General features: G+C 43.3%; 1 pseudogene; it reads left to right on the top strand.

Annotated features, from left to right (window-relative positions):
- Positions 1 to 4,757: 4,757 nt before the first annotated feature.
- Positions 4,758 to 5,682, top strand: LOC147145386 (uncharacterized; annotated as a pseudogene).
- The last annotated feature ends 13,081 nt before the right edge of the window (positions 5,683 to 18,763 follow it).

Here is an 18,763-nt window from a genome sequence, read left to right as displayed (position 1 = left end):
AGTGACGTGAAGTCTTCAGTCAGCACGTAGACAACCGAAGGACGATCCTGGCAAAAGTAGCGGTAATGTTCGTTATTTTATTTTATATTTAGCAAACACAACAGCCAGGGGGTGGCAAACATAGATGGGAAGAAATATATTACAAAAGTAGTGTAACGAATTGGGTTATCTGTGTTGTGGTCGAATTTGTGTTTTGCTGGGTTGTGTTTCCAAGGTTAGTGAATGCATCGCTGGATGGGAGGGGATGGAAGCGAGAGGAGCGGAGGAGGAGAGCCGTTGCACTTTTTTGACTGAACGGTTGTAGTACTGTATTGGCGTCGGCTGCGGCCCACAGTAGCCGGTTGGACAAATAAAAACGTGATAATTAAACTACGACTGTGTTCTTGGAAGGTGCTACAATATATTTTAAAGCGTGACGTCATCGGCAGGCACGAAGGACCCGATCACATCTGCTACCTACAAAGTGTTTCAACAGACAACTGCAGTTTGTTCCGGCCGCTCTCTTGACAGTTTCTTATCTGTAGCTGCAGCCTGAGTCATGTTCTGCTTTCTTCACAGACAACTTCAACTTACATGACACAAACTAGGTTATACTGTTGAATAAATGCTATGAATACCATAAAAGTAAATATGGGATAACCTATGTACAATTATTGTAACAGTAACTTCATTTCCAATATTGTAGATTATGAATAATCTTAAACCAAATTGGTGTGCCCTCCATGCACTTCCAAATGGTGAAGAAGCTGTGGTCCAGGTCAGTTGAAGGTAATTTATTATCACACATAGCGCAGGGTTGTCAAAAGTTAGGTATATACTAAAAATAACTTTTTAACAGAACCCATATTATTTACCTGCATTGTACTTACTTTGCTTTTTTGTTTATTTACACATTCTTAAAGAAAATTTTAAATATACAAGCAAAAAAAAACAGCACCTGGAAGTAGTAGAGGTAGTAGAAACCTATTACAGGCTTATAAGCCCCCCAGGGAAATGAAATTAAATTTCAAATAAAATTAAAAGTACTATAACAATACAATGCAGTGTACAAAACAACAAGAATACTGTATATCTTCTACCTAATTCAATTGAAACATTAGAACAAAAAAAAATCACATAACAGGACACGTGTTGAAAACAAAACCAATCAAGCTTCTTCAACACCAAATCTCTTTGATATCAAAGCTTCTGAAGGATCTGAATCTATATGAATGGCTTTATATTAACCAACCGGTTAACCAAAAACCAAATTGGGAATTACACATCACATAATCAGTTCAAAGTCTCAGAGTCAGCGTGCCCTGAGCTGAGCACAGGACCAACTGGTGAAGATCAGCCCCATAGGCAGGGCCAGCCAGGGAGGAGACCAACCCACAAAATATGTTTAGATTTTGGAGACAGTATAAATGTGAGGGCTGCATGTTAGACCGCGCCCCTTTTCTGCCCTCGCCCTCTTTGATGAGAGCATTCGCGAGGATGGAAAAGATCTGATCATTGTACGATACCTGAACTTCAGAGATGGTAAAGGAAACTGACAAGAAAATTCAATCGATTTGTGTGAGTCTTTATTTATATTGGATACCTTCGTGAAGGATAAAACGAACACACATTGAGTAAGTAGTTGTTTTGTAAATTGCTAATTGGGCTTATGGACTCCAGACCTACAAAACATTCCAACACTTCCCTAAGTTTAATTTGATATCTAGGTAAAGACATAGAAACCTTTTATAAATGCAAATTTGCATTCCGTAATTGGGCTCCACGTAGGGTTGCCAACTCCCTGAAAAATAAATAAGGGACACCTCATTGGCAGGGACGGCCGACCTGACTGCCTTCAACCTTGGATGGACGTATCGATACCAAAATATCGATATTCCGATCCAGAGTCCTCAATTTTAAGTATCAATCCTCAAGATAAAGTACTGACATTTGCAATTAATTCATATATATAATATATTTACTAATCTATAAGATAGAAGGTTGTATTAAAACTCTTGGGCGTAAAAATGAACTGCAACACAATAATTTGTCCGAAAAATGTCTCTGCTTTTGAGGTGTTATAACTTTGTCATTTCTAATTGTTTTTTCACTTCCAACCACTGAAAATGTTCAGGGGGATCAGAGCTACGCGTACCTATAAAAAATTTTGTTTACATTTTTTTATGCCCTCTATGGACAATAACAGCTCTGGTATGCTAATAGCAAAACTAACTATACTGAATATATCCCCCCAAAAACAATCAAATATTTCATATGGCCTAATTAGAGCTTTGAATAAGTCAATAAATCATAACAAAATATTTTTTTTGAATGCCCCTATTTTTGACAATGGCAGTTGTACATAAAATACCCTTTGTTAGTTATTTTGTCCAAAAATGGCTCTGCTTTTGAGGTGTTATAACTTTGTCATTTCTGAATGTTTTTTCACTTCCAATCACTCAAAATGTCCAGAGGGATCAGAGCTAGGCATACATATATAGTTTTTTATTTTATTGATGCCCTCTATGGACAATAACAGCTGTGGTATGCTAATAGCAAAACTAACTATGCTGTATATATCCAAGAAAAAAAATCAAATTGGAATATTTCATATGGCCTAATTAGAGCTTTGAATAAGTCAATAAGTCATAACAAAATATCTTTTTTTTAATGTCCCTATTTTCGACAATGGTAGTTGTACATAAAATACCTTTTGTTAGTTATTTTGTCCCAAAAATGGCTCTGCTTTTAAGGTGTTATAACTTTGTCATTTCTGAGTGTTTTTTTAACTTCCAATCACTCAAAATGTTCAGAGGGATCAGAGCTAGGCATACATATATAGTTTTTTATTTTTTTTTATTTTATTGATGCCCTCTATGGACAATAACAGCTGTGGTATGCTAATAGCAAAACTAACTATTCTGTCTATATCCCCCCCCAAAAAATCAAATTGGAATATTTCATATGGCCTAATTAGAGCTTTAATCAAGTCAATAAGTCATAACAAAAGATTTTTTTTTAATGTCCCTATTTTTGACAATGGCAGTTTTACATAAAATGCCCCATTAGAGGCCATTTGTCCCAAAATGACTGCTTATGAGATGTTAGAACCAAGTCATTTCTGATTTTTTTTTACTTACAACCACTCAAAATGTTCAGGGGGGCCTTAGCTATCAACACATATATAGTTTTTTTGTCAATTTTTTAATGGCCATTAATGGACAACAAACGTACCATAGTGTTATGACCGTAACTTGACATATGTCCTATATTGTATATCGTGTGTATATCAGAGTGGAAAATGTTATACAAGGTAATTAGAACCTTGAAAAGGTCAAAGTAACAACCCAACTATGAAAATATTTGAATTAACAGAGTTTATATGAATTAAACAACCAACAACTACTGAACAAACTAGTACAACAACAAGAACAAATATGAAAACAGGAACAAGAACAATGAACTTTTTTTTTTTTCTTAACATGCTCTCATGTGCTGGCGGCAGACAGCCATGCCACATTTTGCACAAAAGTTTGAGACTCTTATTGGCTTTTTGCAAAAGCCACATTGCTTCCTCTTTTTCCTGCAATTCCTGAGCCAGGCGGATGGAACAAAAAAAATTGTCCAGTCACGGCGCACAGCTGTAATACCACGCGCGTGCCCACGTTGGTCTCCCGCTGTACCCCTGGAGCCTTCCCCGTGTAGACCTCCAGCTTCCATGCATATGAGGTGGCGACGTCACACAGTGCCCAAATCCTCAACCCGTATTTCGCCGGTTTGGAGGGTATGTACTGCTTGAATGAGCAGCGGTCCCGAAATGAGATGAGCTGCTTGCTCATCCATGCAAACATCCCTGCCAAGGTTGAACATTTTTTCCAGCCGGCCGTTCCACTTAGTCCAAAGCTCCGCAATTGGGGACATCTTGGGGATGACTGCAATGCTCGTGTGAACGTGCAGGCGTGCACGCGCGCTTGCATTGTATGCATGCATGCATGCATCACTCAAGGCGTGCAACGAAAGCATGCAAAAAGAAATCGTGGGAAACGCGCGTTGCCGTGTAGTGCCCAAGCATGCGCACGCATGTGCACGTTCAATGTGCACACGCACACCTCCTCTGGCAATGTAAGCAGTATTTATGGATTTTTTTTTTTTTTTTACGTCAATCCATAGTGCACTTCAATGAAGAGCCCTTACTGAAACAGGAAAAGTATTAATTAGTCTCAGGGTTCAAGTTGTTCTTTCATGGTGTAGATGGGAAGAGAAATGGAGTAGGAGTTATCTCGAAGGAGGAGTAGGTTAGGAATGTCCTGGAGGTAAAAAGAGTGTCAGATAGAGTGATAAGTCTGAAGCTACAAATCGAAGGTGTGATGTTCAATGTTGTTAGTGGATATGCTCCACAGGTAGGATGTGAGCTGGAGGAGAAGGAGAAATTCTGGCTGGACTTTGATGAAGTGATGCAGAGCATACCTAGAAGTGAGAGAGTTGTCATGCGGACTTCAATGGACATGTTGGTGCAGGGAACAGAGGGGATGAGCAGGTGATGGGCAGGTTTGGTATCCACGAGAGGAAGACAGAAGGACAGATGGTAGTTGACTTTGGAAAAGGATGGAAATGGCTATAATGAATACTTTCTACCAGAAAAGGCAGGAACATAGGGTGACCTATAAGAGTGGTGGTAGGAGCACACAGGTAGACTACATCTTGTGTGGACGGTAACCTGAAGGAGACCAGTGACTGCAAAAGTAGTGGTAGGCGAGAGTGTAGCCAAACAGAATAGGATGGTGGTGTGTAGGATGACTCTGGTGGTGAGGAATGTGAAGAGGGCAAAGGCAGAGGAGAAGATGAAATGGTGGAAGCTGAAAAAGGAAGAGTGTTACATGACTTTTAGGAAGGAGTTATAACAGGCTCTGGGTGGTCAGGAGGTGCTTCCAGATGAATGGAAAACTATAGCTAATGTGGTCAGGGAGACAGGTAGGAGAGTACTTGGTGTGTCATCTGGAAGGAAAGTCGATAAGGAGATTTGGTGGTGGAATGAGGAGGTACAGGAGTGTATACAGAGAAAGAGGTTAGCAAGGAAGAAGTGGGACACTGAGAGGACTGAGGAGAGTCGACAGGAGTACAGGGAGATGCAGCGTAAGGTGAAGGTAGGGGTACCAAAGGCCAAACAAGGAGCTTATGATGACTTGTATGCTAGGTTAGACAGTAAGGAGGGGGAGACTGATCTATACCGGTTGGCGAGACAGCGATGGGAAGGACGTGCAGCAGGTTAGGGTGATTAAGGATAGGGACGGAAGTCTATCGACAGGTGCCAGTAGTGTGATGGGAAGATGGAAAGAGTACTTTGAAGAGCTGATAAATGTGGAAAATGAGAGAGAACAAAGACAAGAAGAGGTGACTGCTGTGGACTAGGAACTAGCAAAGATTAGTCAGGATGAAGTGAGGAGGGCACTGAAGAAGATGAAGAGTGGAAAGGGAGTCGGTCCTGATGATATACCTGTAGAGGTTTGGAAGTGTCTAGGAGAGGTGGAAGTAGAGTTTCTGACTGGGTTGTTCAACAGGATATTAGATAGTGAGAAGATGCCTGAGGAATGGAGAAGTGTGCTGGTTCCCATTTTTAAGAACAAGGGAGACATACAGAGTTATGGCAACTACAGAGGAATAAAGCTGATGAGCCATGCAATGAAGTTATGGGAAAGAGTGTAGTGGAAACTAGACTTAGGGCAGAAGTGAGCATTTGTGAGCAGCAGTATGGTTTCATGCCAAAAAAGAGTACCTTTTCCCGGATTACACACACAAGACAGGCAGGGCGTGTTTCGGTCAGTCGTCTGTGAGTGAAATAGTGTCGTGTAGCGTAATCCATGGTATTACATGTCTTGAATCTCTCGAGGTCAGACTATACCTGTGCAGTGTTACTGCAGGGAACGCACGTGAAAAGTGTTGTTTAGGCAATTAATATCGTAATTAAGTATCGTGGACGAAAACAGTGGTTTTGCTTTTTGGGCGTCTGTGTTGTCGCACCAGTCCAGTTTATTGTTCAGATGAACACCCAGGTACTTGTAAGTTGAGACTCTCTCAACATCTGTTCCCCGGATGTTCACTGGTGCAGGTGAAGAGTGCTGGCGCCTACCGAAATCCACCACCATTTCTTTGGATTTCCCCGCATTGATCAGGAGGCGGTTCTGCTGGCACCAGTCCACAAAACCCTGAGTAAGTTCTCTGTACTCCCGATCATCTCCGCCTGTGATGAGGCCGACAATCGCAGAGTCGTCAGAGAACTTCTGCAGGTGGTGTTGGCATAGAAAAGGTCCAGTGTTTTATTGTCTCTGGTGTGGCAGGTGACATACTGTGTGAATGAAGGCAGAGAGGAGGAAGGGGAGGCATGATTGAAGTCACCAGAGATGAGTACCAGGGCATTTGGGTGCTGTGTTTGTAGCCTGCTCACTGCTGCAGTCAAGACATCACAGGCTGTGTCGCTGCTGGCAGCTGGTGGGACGTAGACGGTCACCGCGATCACGTGACTAAACTCTCGCGGGATGTAGAATGGCCTCATGCCAACAGCTAGCAGCTCAATATCCCTGCTGCAAAGCTGCTCCTTAATCGTGATGTGCCCAGGATTACACCATCTATCGTTCACAAACACAGCCAGCCCTCCTCCTTTCCTCTTTCCACTCTCCAGCGTCCTGTCCGCGCGTATGATTTGGAAGCCATCCAATTCTACGACCGCGTTCGGTGTTAGCGTTGTTAGCCACGACTCCGTGAATAGCATCAGGCTAGCCTCCCGGAAGTCCCTCTCGTGCCGGGTAAGCGCCGCTAGCTCGTCCATCTTGTTGGGGAGCGATCTAACATTCCCCATGATAACAGACGGGAGGACGGGATGGTATCGTCTCCTCCTTTCCCTGCGTTTAACCCCCGCACGAGATCCCCGTCTCTTCCTCCTCAGCTCACGGGGGATATCGGGTCTCGCCCCGGGAGCCGGCGCATGGTTAGCACGGAGTGCTAACAGCTGATTCCGGCTGTAAACAATGGGGGCTCGGCTCCGAGCCAAGTCGCCGGACACGATCGCGCAAAAAATAGCCATCAGCAGCAGCAAGAATACCGCAGTTTGGGTGTCCATTGCTACGCAAGTTACGACTATCAATTATACGAAAAAGGTATGAGGTAGAGTAATATTAAAGAACAAAAACACACGAAAAGGCTCACCGATGAGCCGGAGCTACTGTAGCGGGCTGCCACTCGCGCGGCGCCGGAAGTCGGAAAACGATTCATCTTCAGATGAAGAAGAGGAAACCCCTCATGCTGACGGACATTTTTGTCAAAGAACAGCAAGATTGCATGGTCCTCATCAATTTCAGACAGCAGCCAAGAAAGAACAAATGCACCAAACATCATAAGGATGACTCCAGTGCCAACAAGATATTCAGCTGCAAATGTCCAGGAAATTTCACCAACCTTTCTCCTGTTCATCACACCAAACATCGAAAAAGTCAGAGGCCTCTGAAGCCATTTCGGGAGATATTCAGGGACCTGAATATTGTCTTGATCCACCTGAGGCTGCAGCTGGGTCAATCAAATGAGAAAAGGTGCAAGTTCTGACTCTGGAAGTAAGACTCCAAGACAAAAGCAGTGCACCGTACATGTGAAGATCAGGTCCGGTGAGAAGATGATCGTTTTATGCAGTGCCTTGATATTTAGCGGAGCAATCGAATACTACTATGATCTTTTCCGGCTTCTTGGGGTGATAGACCTCCTGATGTGGGATATACCACACATTTCCTAGTTCTGGCTTGCTATCTGCCTCCTCCACCTCACCATTCTTGAAAACACCTTCCATGAAAGCCACATAATCATGCTTAAATTTGGGATTCCTGTCAAACTTATTTTTCAGGTGCTTCAGTCGGACCAATGCAATCTTCATGGTCGCGCTTTGAAGGGCAAAGGCATCCCAAAGTGATTGTGTTCATTTCTCCATTTCACAAGGTGGCAGTAATGCGCCAAAAGTTGTTTTCCAACCGCTAAAAGACAGAAGCAGAAGATGAAGTGACAAATTATAAGAAGAAAAAACTATTTATTGTAATTTATGCTTTATTTTAATTTGCAAGGACTCTGAAGCATTTTAATCCACCAGGACTGTGCCTTTGGCAACAATGTGACACTGGATTCTGGTTAAGGTAAGCAAAAATTTACCCTTTTAATCAAATTGGTTCGGATAATGGATTTTTCATCTGTTGGACCTTTTTTCCCGGATTGACGCTAGACGGCCTGGAGGACCTTTGTTTACTGACGGAAGCGCGGTTGAAATAACATGACAGACTGACCGACAGATGATTACAGTTTGGTTCGGCTTGAAAAATAGACGGATTGACGGCTGACAGACGGGTACCCAGGCTGCTGATGGGTGACGAATGAGGGACTTGCAAACTTTAGTAAAATGCCCACCGCTGGAATCCAGGTGGTGAAAGTGGGTCAAGCAAGAATTTCTTTACTTTTGCAGTATGTGTACGATATTACGTCTAATATCATTAAAACATGCTCTCTGGGCGGCACGGTGGTCGACTGCTTAGCACGTCCGCCTCACATTTCAGAGGTCGTGGGTTCAATTCCGGCCCCGGCCTTCCTGTGTGGAGTTTGCATGTTCTCCCCGAGCATGCGCGGGTTTTCTCCAGGTACTCCGGTTTCCTCCCACATTCCAAAAACATACATGGTAGGTTAATTGATCACTCTAAGGGCTTGTCTACACGTAGTTCCCCCGTACACACGGGTTTTTTAACAACCGTATACCCCCCCCCCCACGTGAGTTGGAATACACATTAAAAAAACACATCCACACGAAACCGCGGAAGTGCGTTTTCAAACGCATGCCAAGCCTCTGGGTGGCAGTAGTTAGCCAAATACTGTCCATTCAGAAGGAACTTCCATCCTTTGACGTCACTTCTATGAAACTAAAAACACAGCGACAAATTCATTCGGGACAACCGACAAGAGGTCAGAATTGCTTTTAAACCTTTCAACGAGAAGCAGTGGTTGGTTGCGGACAAATAAGTAAGCAAAAATCGAGAATGGCTATAACCAACGCAGCGCCGCCAGAATCAATGTTAACTCGCATGAAAACACAAGTCGCGCAATGATGTCAAAGCATTGTTGTCGCACGGTGACAACGTAAATCTCCGTGTGTAACCGTCTACAGTAAAACGCTAATCCGGAGATATCCAAAAATCTCCACTGCGGCCGGAGTTTTGCGTTTTCACTGAAAAAACTCTGGGGATGTGTGGATGATAGGGCTAACCGCAGGCTTATATCCGGCGTTTTCAAAAACCCCGGCTACGTGACGCCCTAAATTGCCCCTGGGTGTGATTGTGAGTGCGGTTGTTTGTCTCTCTCTGCCCTGCGATTGGCTTGCAACCAGTTCAGGGTGAACCCCACTTACTGCCCGAAGACAGTTGGGATAGGTTCAGCGCGCCCGCGAACCTTGTAAGGATGAGCGGTATAGATAATGGTAGAATGGATGGATGTGCTCTCTGACACAGGCACACTGTGAATTAATGCAATACTGTATTGCATTGATTCTTATCATCATGCTTGTATGGCCCAAACAGACTGACCTGCCCTACAAACAGAGCAGCTCCCTGGGGGCTCATGTCCCAGACTGCTGGAGGCCTAATTCTGATTGACGAGTAAGGAATAGACAAATTCCCCAAAGTACTGACATCATCAACTTGTTCCCATGAAAGGCGCCAAACACAGATGACCGGCTTGGCCTGTGATCCCGAATAAACAGCAATCCCAACAGTACAACGACCCAACTCCCTTCATTACTCACTGCCGCCCAAACAACCACATAGACAGAGCTGGGCACTTGACTCTTTTTTGCTGGTCCGGCCGCGACCCTCCACCCTTGACTTGGGTACCCTTCCGGCCGTGACCCTCCGGCCATATTCATAAACATTGTCGACCCCCGCCCCATTCCGCCCCCCAACCCCCCCCCAAAAAAAAAAAAAGAAAAAAAAAAAGTGTCCGTGCTTGACATCGCTGCGGGAGTGACGCTAACGGCAGAGGCTTTTTAAAGATCATTAGCTGGCTAATTTACTATTCGAACCCGCTGTGGACACGCTTCAAATGCGCCACTAGTACTTATCCAACTGCGTGTGCTTACTTGCATTGCGAGCCCAGGGGTTGGATTTGTCGTATTGTATAATTATTTGGGTCCAACAGACGGCCTGAAGTCGCAGTCAAGTTATTTATTTTTCCACACTTCCACTCCTTCCCGGCCTTCAAAATAAAAGCATGCCAGCAAACCACTATACACTGCAGGTTTGCTTTGGCGTATTTCTGGAAGTAGGGAACGCCAGAAAAAGTGCATGAACTCCACCTTGATATGCTAACGTCTGAATATACTCGTGGATACAAATTGTTTTGAAACAAGTCGGGGGGCTTGGCTTCATAAAGACAGCTACAATAATGCATATCGTGTCTGTTACAAGCATAAAGGGAACCGAGATACCAGACCAGTTCTGGAGGACACGAGACCACCGAGATGACTAACTGCGGTCAAGCCAGCCTCCACTCGAAAAAATGAAGTCAAGCCAGCCGACCCCAATTTCCTTCATATCAGGCATTACGGTAATAGGTCGCTGACGAGCGGCGAAAGCCCCCATTCAGAATAAAAGCACACCATTACGCTGAACTGGATGCCAATGCTTTGGGTTAGAAATACACATTGTAACGAATTGGGTTATCTGTGTTGTGGTCGAACTAGTGTTTTGCCGAGTGAGTTGTTGTTTCCCGAGGCTAATGAATGCATCACGCGGCTCGCTATATGGGAGCAGGTGTGGGCGAGAGAGGAGAAGCAGAGGACGAAGGACAGGGAGCCGTTACACTTTTTGAACTTAACGGTTGTACTGTACTGGCGTCAGCTGCAGCCCACAGTAGCCGGTTGGACTAATAAAATGCGTTAATTATACTACGTCTGATGGCGTGTTCTTGGAAGACGCTACAACATATTAAATGAGCTCTCTGTTATAACGCAGCTAGTCCACTTCTGAGAGAATGTAGAATGGTTAATTTGAATCTTGAGATGCATTGAAAAATAAGTATTAATTTTGAAATATGGATATATGTCTGCAAGTATCATTTGTTTTCGTTTTTTATTCAAACTAATCCAATTGACATTGAAAAACAGTCCAGTCGTGAATGAGACTAGACCCCCCCCAGCTGTCCACGAAAGGAAATCCCATCCAATTTCAATGTTCCAAAATAAAAGTCCCCTGAAATATGCACATTTCACTGTCATTAGGCCTGATTTTAAAAATTCATTAAAAATATTCCTTCAGCTATTGTAATGACAGACCGGTTCTTTATGACACTAGACCACCCCGGCTGTCACCAAAACAAGTCCCATCCAAATCTGATGTGGCATTTCAAAATCAAAGTCCCCTGAAATATGCATATTTCACTGTCATCAGACTTGATTTTAAAAAAATCATTAAAAAATATCCTTTAGCTATCATGATACCAGACCAGTTCTGGAGGACACTGGACAACCCGAGCTGTCCACCAAAAGTGGTCCCATCCAAATCTGATGTGGCATTTCAAAATAAAAGTCCCCTGAAATATGCACATTTCAATGCCATCAGGCCTGATTAAAAAAAATTCATTAGAAATAATCTTTTAGCTAGCGTGATGCCAGACCAGTTCTAGAGGACACTAGACCACCCCAGCTCTCCACCAAACAGGTCCCATCCAACTATGATGTGGCATTTCAAAATAAAAGTATCCTGAAATATGCACATTTCACTGTTATCAGGCCTGATTTTAAAAATTCATTAAAAAATATCCTTTAGCTATCGTGATACCAGACCAGTTCTGGAGAACACTAGACCACCCTAGATGTCCACCAAAAAAGTCCCATCCAAATCAGATGTGGAATTTCAAAATAAAAGTCCCCCTAAAATTTTATTTTATGAGAAACTACACCCCCACCCTTCCACCCCAAAAATGGGCATCCGGCCGGAGGGTCCGAGCGGTCCGGCCCAGGAACGGTAGGCGGGGGACACCCTGAATTGGTTGCCAGCCAATCGCAGATCACACATAGACAAACATCCGCACTCACAATCACACCTAGGGGCAATTTTTAGAGAGTCCAATCAACTTACCATGCATGTATTTGGAATGTGGGAGGAACCGGAGCACCCGCAGAAAACCCACGCAGGCACGGGGAGAACATGCAAACTCCACACAGGGAGGCCGGAGCCGGGTTCGAACCCACAACCTCTGAACTGTGAGGCGGACGTGCTGACCAGTTGCATGCAGGAGAGGAGGGCGGCGGCATTAGCCAGGACGCCAGGACGCCAGAAGCCGTGATCAATCATGAATGCATGGATAAATTGCATTATAATGGAATACGCAAACAAGCCAGAGCTCGAAGGTCCCCCTTACACTGCGGTCTCCTGTTTGGGAACATTCTAGCTTTCCTGTTAAAATCGCCGATGGGGAAAGGCACGTGAATAAGTCCCAAAGTTGTGTGCCGACATTGCTATATGAGATTGGCGGCTATGTTGCAGGTAACGCGTCTAACATAACAAATATCCAACTTTCAATGTTTCTTAGACGTGGAAGCAAGCAGTATTTTTTTCCAAAAACAAAGTACAACAGCTCTCTCCTTCGTTCTCCGCTGCGTCTCTTGCTAGCCGTACGATGCATTCATGAACCTCGGAAGCATCACAACTCAGCAAAACACAAATCTGACCACAACACAGATAACCCAATTCGTTACAATATGCTGTTGAACATTCAAAGATTTCAACGCCTAAAAAGTGTATACAATTTAGCAAAGACTTTTTAAAGTTACAGTATTTTTTTCATTAAAAATAGTTTTAATATAGTTAGCAATAATTGTAACTGTTATTGTATGTATTTTTTTCATCACAAAAAGTGTGTATTTATCCTGTAAGGACAACTTGTCTTTAACTTGAATATTAAATGTGTGTGTGTCATAGTCATAGGCTGTTGCTGCTGAGTGTCTTAAGGTTTCAGTGTCTTAATAATTTCTAAGATCTTTATTTTTGGTGTATTTTTTATTCTGGTGTAATTTCTTTGAATGTCACCCAAATGGTTCGCTTTTATTTTTTTTTCTAAAAAAAAAAATGGACCATTTACTTGTCATCTTTTCAAAATAAACATTTTTTAAAAAAATCAGTTTTTGTACCGTTACACCCCTAACATATGTGTTAGGGATGGGACGAGACAAAAATCCCACGAGGCGAGATGTCTCACAAGATTGAGTCCGCGAGAACGAGACAAGATTTTTGCTAAATTTCGAATATAAAAAAATACCTAATGTAATTTTTTCAGTTTTTAAAATGTTTTTTATCGAAAGAGTGCAAGAAAATTAATCATCTAGCTCTAAAGTGCAAATGCAAACAGGAGTCACTTGCGTTACATGCTCTCAAATATTGCTCAATAACAGCTAAAGCTGAGATCTATCCTCTTACTGAATACTTTGACAAAATCCAACTGTGCTCGTGTGGCAGTAACTCAATTGTATAGAGTGTTTTATGTTAATTTATTGGCTTTATTTATTTATAATTTATATATTTGTTAATATTTATTTATATATTTATTAATAGATGTATCACTGCCTGATTGTTTTTTTTTATTTATTGTATTGTTTTTAAAGTGCTTTGTTACAGCTCTAGCTCTTATGAAATGCGCTATATAAATAAAATTGTATTGTATTGCAGAGTTCAACTTGTTTCTCAGTCGATCTTCAACAAGAGGAATGTCACTGCGTCTGTGTCAAGATTTCTGCAACTCGTCGTAGTTCTGGGTTCCTCAGAGCTGCAGCTACGGCACCCCGCTGCTCTAGATCGCGAGCCATCATGTCCAAAGAGTTGTTCTAGCGCGTGATTACGTCCATAATTAGTTTGTACGCGGGCAGCTCGAGCTGTCTTTATACGTCAAAGGTGCTGCTGCTGTTGACCATCGGTGAAAAAAAGAAACTATACGCCTGACACGTCTTAACAAACATGATACGCGGCCAACTTTAGACCGGCTGCACTAGCGTTGCGTTCATTGCCTGCACGATAAGCACTTAATGTGTGGCTCAAAGCCAGCCTCACGTGTCGCCACATGCATGTTGCTAGCGTTGTCGGTCTCAAAAGTGACTCCGTGATTTGGCCTCGGAAGTTCCCATCCGGTGACAGCTCCTTTTAGGACATCTGCTGTATTCACCCGGACTCAAAAACACCATCAAATGAAAACAGATCTCGTGCTGTGCAGGGACGACAAATCTCATGGCGTTCTAATCGCGCGATATCTCGTAGCACGAGATCTCGTCCCAATATATATATATATATAAAATTCTGAATTTACTTTAAATTAAGATGCTCAAATTCCATCAGCTGTGAAATCTTGAATTGTATTACAACCTCATCTCCTAAATGCTCATTGACATGGTTTTGAGTGTCTGGTTGAAGTCAGCTCTGGAGTGTGCACTGCCCATGCTGCAAATCTATAGTGCATAGACGTTCTGTCAGTGCTGCTCTACTTTGTTGTTCGAGAAGCAGGTCATCAATGAGTTGCAGTGTTGTTTGTTTTGAACTGACTCCACTGTACAGTGGCTGGATTAGTACATCTATTAGACATGCATTTGATGAATGGAGCCTTGTTAATCGATTTGAATGTTAAAGGAGTAGATGTCTTCTTCAGGAAGATTCTAGGGTGCTTTTGCTTCTGCAGTTTTCTTTCTCAGGTGTGAGTCAATTGATGGGTTTATAAACAATGCCTGTTTTCCCCCGATTTGGTTCATGTTCATATGAATGTTCATGGAAGTTGTTCTTACATTTTAATATGCATAAGACAGGAAAAAGGGTTGATGTACCGTATTGACTAAGTTAAAGTTGGTGGTGTGTTGGCGCCAATGGTGGGGGAAGATGCCTGACAGACCCAAACATATTGTGAGGGTTTGCAGGGAACATCTGGCAGAATCCCCTGAAGAATGAATGAATGAAGAAGCTGAAGAATGAGTCCTATCGGGCCTTTTTGGCCTGTGGGACTCCAGAGGCAGCTGATGGGTACTGGCTGGCCAAGCGGACCCTTAAAATGCAGCGTTGTGTTTGTCATATATATTTTCTTTCTAAAGCAAGACAAGGTTAGCCAATCAATTGGTGTTCAGTAGCATGCTTTCAGTAACAGCTGCATTATTGTATTGTCTTGAACTTCTCAAAAATAATACTAAATAATAATACAAAAAATGTATTAAAATAAATATGCTGGTTAAAAACAGTCCTTTGAATAATCCATGGTAAAGTTCACAAAAGGTTAATGAATTTGAACAGAGAAGTTCATGTGATTTGTCCAAAAATAAAATTTTTTTTTTTTTTTTTTTTAAATCTGTAAGAATGATTCTGAAATTATCACACATTTGCGTCTTGCAAGACTCCAAGTTGTTGATATGACAATGTTTTTGCAGTGTAATGCTTTGACACATGTACACCGTAATCTCTTTCCCAAATGCACACACATAGCAAGGCCCCGGGGGTGGATGAGATCCGCCCAGAGTTCCTAAAGACTCTGGATGTTATGGGGGTATCCTGGTTGACACACCTCTGCAACATCACAGGGACATAGGGGACAGTGCCTCTGTATTGGCAGACCGGGGTGGTGGTTACCCTTTTTAAGAAGGGGTCTGGAAGGTGTGTTCTAACTATAGGTGAATCACACTCTTCAGCCTCACTGATAAGGTCTGTTCAGGGATGCTGGAGAGGAGGGTTCGTCAGGAAGTTGAATCTCAGATTCAGGAGGAGGGCTGTGGAAGAGTTGACCAGCTCGACACCCTTGGCAGGGTACTCGAGCATGCATGGGAGTTTGCTCAACCAGTCTACATGTGCTTTGTGGACCCTAGAGAAGGCCTGCGATTGACCAGTTCAGGGTGTAGCCAGCCTACTGCCCGAAGACAGCTGGGATAAGCTCCAGCACACCCGCGAACCTAGTTTGGATAAGCGGTTAGGATAATGGATAGATGGAGAAGGCGCTCAAACATTTGCTCCGGGGGAGCTCTTGTGTAGGGTGCTCCGGGAAAATAGGGTTTCAGACGCCCTAGTACAAGCAGTTCGACCCGTGTATCCGTGTCAGAGTTTGGTCCGGATTGCCGGCAGTATTGGATTACTTTCCAGTGAGAGTTGGCCAAGGCTGCCCTTTGTCACCGATTCTGTCCATAACCTTTATGGACAGAATTTCTAGTTGTAGCCGTGTTGTTAAGGGTGTCCGGTTTGGTGGTCTCAGTATTGCAGCTATGGTTTTTGCAGATGAAGTGGTAGTGTTGGCTTCTTCAAGCTGTGATCTTCAGCTTCCACTGGAGCGGTTTGCAGCCAAGTGTGAAGCAGTTGGGATGAAAATGAGGAGGAGGTCAAGTATCTTGGGGTCTCGAGTGAGGGGAGGATGGAGCGGGAGATTGATAGGCGGATCGGTGCAGCGTCTGCAGTGATGCGGACTATCGGTCCATCGTGGTGAAGAGGGAGCTGAGCCAGAAGGTGCAGATTTAACGGTCGATCTACGTTCCTACCCTCATCTATGGTCACGAACTGTGGGTATTGACTGAAAGAACAAGATCCGAAATTAGTTTCCTCTGTAGGGTGTCCTGGTGCTCCCTTAGAGAAAAGGTGAGCAGCTCCGTTATCCAGGAGGGACTCAGAGTCGAGCCGCTGCTCTTCCGCATTGAGTGGAGCCAAATGAGGTGGCTCAGGCATCTTGTCAGGATGCCACCTGGATGCCTCCCTGGTGAGGTGTTCCGGGCATGTCCCACTAGGAGGAGGCCCAGAGGACGACCCAGGACACCGCTGGAGAGACTATGTCTCTCGGCTGGCTTAGGAACACCTCGGGATTGTAGAAGCTGGACGATGTGGCTGGGGAGAGGGACATCTGGGCTTCCCTGCTTAAGGTGCTGCCCCCCGACCCGACCTGGCACACTCAAATTACGGCAAGCGAGGACATACACATTAAAATCGTCAATATTGGCAAGACATTTTATAAAGAAAAAAAACATGGTAGCCACAAATCTAAAAGTGAAGATTTTTGTCTGTACCATTTCTATTATTTATGCAGCAGATACCGTCTTGAGTGCAGTCGCCCTTTCCATGTGATGTATCAGTGTGTCCGCCATATTGCATGTGGCCATTGTATTAGCCACAAAATCTTCAATTTATATTTGGAAAATGGCGTTATCCGTCTATTATCTATACCGCTTATCCTCACAAGGGTCGCGGGGAGTGCCGGAGCCTACCCCAGCAGTCTTTGGGCAGTAGGCGGGGTACACCGTGAATTGGTTGCCAGCCAATCGCAGGGCACACAGAGACAAACAAACAAACAACATGGTGTTAGAATGTCTTATTCAATGAAAAGTAATGGCTCAGTTTTAATCCCATGAGTTCTGGCTTCATGATACAGTGGTACCTCTACTTGGTTCTGGAAGAAATTTCTTAAGTAGAACATTTTGTAAGTAGAGACGTGTTTTCCATGTAAATACCCTAATCTTTTCCAAGCCCCCCAATATTCAGACATAAAGGTTTTATAAAGCATAAAAATGCATCAGAACATGTAACAAATACATGTTACAATTAGTTTATTGCACAATAAATGAGAGTTGTGCATAATGTAAAAAACAAAGAATAGAGTAAAGAATAAAAATGATGGTCGTTTACCTTTTAATTGCTGTCCTCATCGCTTTTTGCTCTCTTTGGTTCATGTTCTCTCTCAGAAGTGTTTTTTGCCTGGCGTTTTGTAAAGAACTGATTTAATTACATGAAGACTGTCGATACATTGCGGTCATATTCTTTGGCGAGATCAACCAAACGCATCCCTTTTTCATACTTTTCTATTATCTCTTGCTTAGTTTGTATGGACAAAAAAAAAAGATTTTCTCCTTTTGTTCTTTTCCTCGTTTCTCATTCACGTAAAACTATCGGAACACCTCATGGCCCGAGGGGCGAATGATGAGGATGCTGCCTAGACATATCTATTACATAAATATCTATCTACCTGTCTATCTACACACATAGACACATATGGTAGAGGTCCCTCTTAGCCAATGGGATGCCAGGAAGATGCTAGGTAATAGCCAATGGCAGAGCAGCTATGAGTATGTTGCGTTCAGGAAACTCTGGAGCTGCGAGTAGCAGCCCATACTTTTACCTTTCGTATCCTGAAATTCCTTTCGTTACAAGAGGCAATATTTTCTTGAGGCGTTTCGTAACTTGAACATTTCGTATGAAGAGACGTTCGTAAGTAGAGTATATCTCCAAGTAGCAAAGAAATGAGGCGCCTTCACAGGAGCTCGGAGCGCGCCTTCATCAGACACTGATGTGCTGGTGATAATTTTCAGAGCAGCAGAGCTCCAGCCGGGCATCTTAGCCGCTCACAGCGCCTCTTTCCGGAATACGCTTGTTGGGTGTCTCGCATGTTTTTAGTCTTCAAGGGCGGTATGGGGTGGCTCACATACAGTATAAGATTTAGGACCCAGTCATTTTCTTGGATTGGCGGAAGCGGGTGTCAATTGTATATAGTCTTTTGAGTTAATTTGTTTATTTCACTTGTTGTATTATGGCTATTTTATTTTTGTATGTAAAGTGCCTTGTTACAGCTGTAGTTGTTGTGAAATGTGCTACATAAATACAATTGTATTGTATTGTATATTACCTCAGTATTGTAAATTGTGACCGCCAGAGTTTTGGTTTATGTCACAGCCATTTTTTTTCCTGATGGGCTTTGCTTTCGTTTCATTGTTGAGATGGTT

Source organism: Filicampus tigris, chromosome 7 (assembly GCF_054856515.1).
Source record: "Filicampus tigris isolate MCC_2025a chromosome 7, RoL_Ftig_1.0, whole genome shotgun sequence".
NCBI lineage: Eukaryota > Metazoa > Chordata > Actinopteri > Syngnathiformes > Syngnathidae > Filicampus > Filicampus tigris.
The sequence above is the reverse complement of the archived record's forward strand: the minus strand, read 5'-3'. Positions and strand labels throughout refer to the sequence as shown.